The following is a 7,569-nucleotide window of genomic DNA, read 5'->3' as shown; positions in this document are numbered from 1 at the left end:
CAAGCACCCAGTTACCCATCCCCTCATGGGTAAATGCCCAGCCACTGATGCCCGAAAGCTTGCCGTAGGTCTAAGGCACTTTATAGTGGGGACCCACAGGTAATGGGCTGAAATGGCCAGACAAGTCTGGAAGGAAAAGAGTGATATCAAAATCAAGATAAAAGCTGCCACTGTCAACTTCCCCACAGGTCTGTCAGCCACATCTGTTCAAGTATCTCCTTCCATGTTCCCCAAGTCCCTGATACAAGTCCAAGGCCGAGAAGCAAGTGCAGCTTCTTCACATGTCTCTCTGCTCCATGTGCCTCCTCCAGGTCCTCTTCTTGATCTCCATTTCTCTCTGCTTCTCCTCAACCAGGTCATCTTTAACTTTTCCTCCCTGCTTAGTTCCACCCTCCCTTGGGTGGGGCAAGAAAACTGGAACCTCTCCTTTTCCTGTTACACTAGAGGATGGGACTTCCAGTTCCACTTCCTGCTTTCCTGGGCAGGAAGAAGGGATAGAGGTGGAGTTCAATTGCCAATGGCCAATGAACTAGTCACTCATGCCTATGTGAGGAGCCACCATAAGAGCCCAAAGAGGAAGGTGCTTTGGTCTTCCATGTTGCATACGGGGAAGAATGGCATGCCTGGAGAGGGCATGGAAGCTCCCAGCTTCCCCCACGCCTGGTCTTCTTCATCTCTTCCATCTGGTTGCTGGTTTGTGTCCTTTAGTATCCTATGTAATAAATCAGTGACCTAGTGAGCAAATGGGTTTGCTGAGTCCTGGGTTTCGCTCTAGCAAATTCATAGAATCTGAGGTGGATGTTCTGGGAACTTCTGATTTATGGCCAGTCAGTCGGAAACACAGATAATAATGTGGGGCTTGCAACAAGCACCTGACGACTGAAGAGGGGGTTGCAGGGAACTGTTATCTACAGACATTTGGTCAAAAACATGACCTTGCCTGGGGTAAGGCACCTGCTGTTGGAGATCTTTCTTTACCTATAGAATCTGACTCTCTCTGGATAGTGTCACAGTGAACTGAATTCTTGGACACCTTGCTGAAATTTGAGAATTGCCTTTTGGCATGGGAATCTTCAGCAACCTCAGCACCAAAATCTGTTGGAAATTGAGCTATAGGACATACCACCAATGACAATAAAGCAATTTTTGCTCTGTGTATATGCACAAGAAGAGGACTTCTGCTACAGAAGTCCTCTGGCAGAGCACATCAGGGTGGAGCAGCCTCCTGGCCCTGGTCACCCATCAGAGAGATGCTGACAATCTCAATAGTCCCCTGAGAGACCTCCTGTCCTTGGCTTTGACCTGCTCACAGTCTGTCCATCCATTCACTCAATCCACAAATATATGAGGGCAGATCACAGGCCAGCCATGTTCTAGGTGCTGGGACCAGAGAACAAGACAGAGCATGCCTGACTCAAATGAGATCTGAGCAGGGGTTGGAACAAGGATGGCAGAGGACCTATAAAGACAAAACCTCTGTGGTGGGGGCCAACTTGGTGGGTCCAAGCAATCTCGGGAGAGCATGATGCAGGAGAGCAAGCAAGCAGGGCCAGGTTGCCACGACCTTGCAGGCCACATGAGGCTGCAGGGTTCCTCATAAGTTTGGTGGTACCCTTGGAAGATTTGGAGCCAGGGAGTGACATCATTGGATGGCAAGCAGGTGACTGTGTACCTGCCAGAGAGATCTTTATAAGACATTCCCAATCCTATGCTCCCCTTTTCTAAACTTTCAAGACCATTGTGGTTCCCAGGATCAAAGCCAGGTTCCCTGGTGTGGCTCTGCCCCATTGGTCACTCACTCACCCCTTTCCAGGCACCCATCAACCTCCAGGCTTGCTGATCCCCCTACTCCTTCTCTGTGGCCCCTAAGCCTGCAGCCTCTGCCTGGAATACTCCCCTCTCCACACCTCCATCTCCACAGTTGTCTCCCTCAGGAAGCCTTTTCCGCTCACCCTGTCCAGTAGCAGGAGAGGGCCCATGGCTGTTGGAGCATTTATCACAGGAAAAGTCCTTCTCTGCTCTCTCCTGAGTATCTACCAGATGCCGCAAGCTCCTGCGGGCTGGTTCTGGAAATGACCTGTCAGCGTGTCCCTGGACCCTAAGACCTGCCTGACAGATGCATAGTAGGTCCCAGCAATTCCTGATTGAGTAAATGATTGGATCAATAAAGGTTGATAGTTGAATTAATAAGATCCAAGCAAGACTGCCCCCTATCTCCCACCCCTCCTTCATGAGGCTTCCAGGTTTCCAGGAAAAGGGTGGGGGGGCCTGCGGAGAGAACCTCCTTTTTCTTCCCCAGCGAGAAACAGCCCAGACTGGGCCAGGCCGGCTCAGAGGGGGCCAGGAGCCAAGTGTGAGGCTGACTTCCAGAAGCAGCAGGCCAGGCGAGCTCGTAAACGGCCCAGTTACATTTATAGCCGTGTTCTTATTAAGCACCAGGAGCAGAGAGATGAATCATAACCCCTCCTCCCACCCACAGCCTGGGGAGATGGAGGCCACCAGCCGGCCTGGCCTTAAATCTCAGGAAACTTAAAAGTCACAAGCGCTCAGGGCCAGCCCTGTATCACCAAGGACAGCAGAGAGGAATGCAGTTTCTCAGGCACAGCCTGTCTTATGGGGGAGGGGAGAATGGGTTGGGTCATGGCAAGGCAGGGGACGAGGAGTGGGGGGCAGGCTCCCTGAAAGGCCCTGAGGACAGGGTCCTTCATTCAGATCTGCAGTGGACGCCTTGTGACCTTGAAGGGTCAGGCGTCTTCTCTGGGCCTTTGGGTGACATGCAGACCCCAAGAGAATAAAGTCTAGGTGTTTCTAAGAATGCTCCTAAAAGATATGAAATTTTGTATCCCCTCAACCCTCCCATTTTACAGGAAAAGAAAGCAGAATCCAGAGGGAACCTGGACAACCAGACTCCCAGTAACCACTGCCCTGAAAGATACAGAGGTATCCTAGTTGGACAAGGCCTTGAAAGTGAGGCCAGGGGTGGCGTTTCTAATCACATCCTTATGGCATCCTCTCCCACGCCCCTGCCCAGGATCCGGGGCACCCACCTTCCCCTTGGAGCAGATCAGGCCCTCAGCAAAAATCCTGCCCCTCCCCCATGCTCATTTTCTCCAGTCAGGTGAGGGGTGAGCACGGCCATGCCCACTGCCCAAGAGGTGTAACTTTGCCCAGACCACATAACACAACTGGCACTTAGACGTTAGATGAGGCTTGATTCACACCAGACGCCTCTTTAACTTTTCTCTTTTTTTGCATGTATAATTGATTTTTGTGGGATTTATTGAGGTTTTAAAACCTTTTTTATTATAAAATATTACACAAATACCAAAAAGTGAGTAATCCATATCTATGGAACTTAATGAGTTACACAAAGTAAATGCCCAGGAAACCACCTCCCAGGACCAAGGAAATAGGATGTTGCCAGAAGCCACCCTCCCATGCCAGCCCCTCCCTCCCTGATCTAGGAAACCATGCCCTGCCTTTAAGGGAGGCCCTTTTTCTATCCTGTCCAGAGCAGACTTCCCTAGAGAATTCAACAGAATGAAGAATGGAAGGCAAGAGGCCTACTTCTGATTCTATCCTCCCTGGGGGCCTCAGTTTCCTCATCTGTAGTGAAGGTTAACTCCCATCCTGCCAGAACAAGTCCACAATTCCAAGCCAGCAGTAAGAATTGCTGTGTGTGCAGAGGTAAGGGCTGGGGCTCAGGAGGCGCCTGGACATACCTTTGCAGGTGCTATTTCCTTCTTCCTACGAAGGAGATGGTGGTCCCTCCACCTGCCCTGGGCACTGCAACTAGGGGTGGCCCCTCTGCACCTTGGTGATAGGGTTTTGGGGTTGCCTCTGAAGATCTGTCCCCGGGGTTCTCCAGACTTATCCCTCACCCCCACCAGGGAGTCTCTTGTCCAGTTCTCGGCATTCCTTAAAAAAAAAAATTGCAGAAGTCAAGCATAGTACCTTCTTTCCTGCTGGCAGGAGTTCTGATGTGACTTCAGGTCCCGTCTGCCAGTCCTGGGGTGGCTGACCCCACTTCCCAGGCTCTGGAGCCTGGGGGTCAGGAAGTGCTGGCTGTGGAGAGGAACAGGAGCAGGGAAGAAAAGCCAAACTTTCCTGGGCCCCTGCTGTGTGCAGGCACAGCAAGGCATTTGGCCTTGCATCTGGTTGAATGAGCCTTCTTACACATTGGAAGCATCACTGACACCTTCTTTTCCAAAGGAGGATAGGGAGGTTGGGAGTGTAAGGGACTTCCACAGGCATGTTTCTGGGAAGCAGCGGAGGCAGCTTAGAGAGAGCCCTGACTTGGAAGCTCTTTATCTCACTCCATCCCTACTCCTGGCCAGGGACCAAGTAAGGCAGCCAACCTCTTCCCAAGGTCTGGTTTCCTCCTGCCCTGGCTGGGAGGTAAACACGCTGGTGAATGAAGGGGTAAATAAATGAAGTTGGGGTGATGGAAGGTGAAATGAATTGAAAGGAAGAATGAGAGGTGGGGTGGGGTGGGGTGGGGCAAGGAGGCGGGCCAGTTTAGAAAATAGCCTGAGTTTTCCAGCTGGGGGAACTCAGTGGTGGACGGTGGGGCCAAGCTCCTAGAAAGGAAAGAAAAGTTTTGGTAGGGAAGATTTATTTTTGAAGATTTTTAGTATTCTGTTATTATCTTCCTTACCTTTGCAAAAAGCCTGCTGAGGAAAGTGAATTCTATAAATGGCAGATGGATGGATGGATGGATGGATGGATGGATGGATGGATGGATGGATGGATGGATGAGTAGATAGGTGGGCAGTCAACTGGGAAAAGGAAAAGGTGGGGGGGGGCAGTGAACACACTGTATCTGAGGATGCCCTGGCTCTTTCCAGGTGAGGGTGGAACACACATTTGGAGTAAGTGCCCTACAGGCAATCACATCACTTGAGTGACAGACACAGGCTCCCTGGACAGTATCCCTGGACCTCCAATGGCCCACTTCCTTCTCCCACTTCCTGCTCTCCCACCCCTGCCCTACATTTCCTCCCCTCTCTCCCTTCCACGCTGTCCTTTGGACCCATGCTTCTCTGAGCCTAGTAACAATGGCTGTGAGCCCTAAACTCCTTTGCTCACACCAGTGACTCCAGCTAATGGAACCAAGATTCAGAAAGCCCTGGGGCCCTGGCTGAGGCCACCCAGCAAAGTCTGGCAGCCAGGTGGGACCAGATTGCCTGGTCACTCGACCCTGGCACTGACCATGAGCACCTGCTGGAGGAGAGGAGCCCAGCAGGGACCTGCATCCTATGTCTCTGAAAAATGCTGAAACAACCCACCTCTCAGCCCCATGGGCTCCTGCTGCCCTGCTAGGTTAAGGCCACGGTTTCTCAGCAGTAAACCGTGATTGCTCGCATTGCCTTTCCTGCTGGATGATTTCAGTTGAATAATTTTGCATGATCTCCGCACAGCATGAAGAGAGAGCCAAGCTGAGGATGAAGAGCTTACATCATGGGGGAAGGTTTGAATTGAAACCTACAGGGCTCCTTACAAACTGGCTTCTGCCAGGGACTGGTATTTCCTATGACCGAAGTTGCTGGTCACCACTGATTACAGCCGCCCCTCCCTCTGTGCATTGCTCAAAGTGGGCCCCAAAAAGAAAGGGCCCATAGGTAACTCAGCCTTTGTGGTCTTGGGCCACTCCTGTGGTGATCCATGTAGCAGACATGACATTGGTGCTATCTTTCTGGATCTCCACCACCTCTACCCCACACACATGCACACACACCTGGAAGCAGGCATTGCCATTGTGGAAACAGGCACAGATTTGCCTGAGAGTCTGTCACCCAATAAGGGTTGATAGAGTCAAGGCCAAAGCCAAGATTGACAGACCTCCAAATGAAGGGTGCTCAAGATTCTAAGAGAAGCCATTGAACCTACATTGGGGGTGGAGACTCCAAACTAAAGAGGACCCCAGAAGAGGCACCAGGTCCAAGGGAGGAATCTGAGGCATTTCCCTGAAATAAGAGGAGTTAAGAAAGCAGGGTATTTAGAAGATCTGCAAGAAACTTGAACTCTGGAGTTAGAGCTACTAGGACTTAGAGGGTTTCAAGTCACCCTCCTCGTTTTACTCATGAATTGCACAGTCACCTCAGAGAAGTCAAGAGACTTTGCCAAGGTGACTCAGCAGGGAAGCTGAGACCTGAGCCAAGTGCTCCCAACCCCCGTGGCCCAATGCTGGGCGGGCCTCCCCCTTCTCCTAAGGTCCACCTCTAGCTCCAGCAAGGCCAGGTCAGGTTGGGGCTGGGGAACGAGATGTGGGGGATGCCCCAGGCTTGGCCCAAACAGGGAGGGCCCCTCTCCTGCTGTCCCACTCCCCCCACTCATTACTATTCCTGGCATCGCCTCCTCTCTCCCCTTCCTATGGAAACCCAGCAATGCTGAGAGTGGAATTTGGATGTTTTCCCAGCATTTGGACTGTTAATTAAAACTAATAAATCTGCCACTTGGAGTTGTGTTGAAGACGAAAAAGGTGAGGTAGGAGGGGGAGAAGGGGACTGAGGATTCGGATTCCCCCCCCCCATATACTCCTGCAAGATATTTTACTTCCAGTTCTGGCCCCTTGTTCATTCTACGCTTGATAACTTCTCCCAACCACCAGCCTGATCCTTTTCCTAAGCAAGATCTAGTTCATTCTAAAGAGGAGGAAGACTTGTTTCTAAAGCAGGGACTTCCTACCGTCCCCGGCCACTCTATGTGAAGGAACAAAAAGCAGGCGATCCAGCTGGGACACACCTGGGTTCAAACCCGATGTCGCCACTTTCCAGCCTTGGGGCCTCTGGAGGTCCTCTTTCCTCTCCAAGCTTCTCCTTCTCACCTCTAAACTGCAGATCACACTTCCTCACTGGGAAGATTATCATGAACATGATGTGAGCATGTGCAAAGTATCCTGTTACAAACTGCGAAGTCATCTCTCTCTTTCTTGGCCTATGAGCTCCTATCCTAATCTCTACTTCCTTCTTCCCCATCACCCCTGACTTCTTGATATCCCCCCAAAACACTATCATGAAATAAAAGAGCAGCAATAATGTCACCTGGATCTGTAAGGTGGATTTTAATTTACAGAACCCCCTCACTAGAGGACGGGGTACCCTGAGCAATGACAGTGTTTTATTCACCTTAGTTTCCTCAGTGCCCCGCTCAGTGCTAGATGCGCGGGAAGTGCTCACTGATTGTGTCTTGAGTGGATGACGCTTTTCCTTGGCCGCGGGTGTCTCAGTCCACTTCTCTGCCCAAGACCCTATCCCCTTCTTCTCATGACCGCTTCTCCCCTCTGCACGAGTATTCTTCCCTTGCTGCTACGGAGGGGCCAGGTGACCCGTTTGGCCCAGAGCCTTCCCAGGGTTTTTCTCCCTGAGCTGGTGGAGAACCCTCTCTCCTGGCCAGTCACGGGCCAGAGGGTGGGTAGAACTTCCCATGGGCAATGCTCCAATTTCTCACCAGGCAAGGCGACATCATGCACACACAGAGCAGAGCTGGGAGATGGAAAGAGGGTGCCTAGGTCCACTGGTTCTGGTTTTCCCATGGTTAGATTATGTGAGCAAATGGAGTTCCCCATTT

Source organism: Talpa occidentalis, unplaced genomic scaffold, assembly GCF_014898055.3.
Source record: "Talpa occidentalis isolate TD23 unplaced genomic scaffold, MPIMG_talOcc4v2.1 talOcc4.7, whole genome shotgun sequence".
Lineage (NCBI taxonomy): Eukaryota > Metazoa > Chordata > Mammalia > Eulipotyphla > Talpidae > Talpa > Talpa occidentalis.
Note: the sequence above shows the minus strand (reverse complement) of the source record.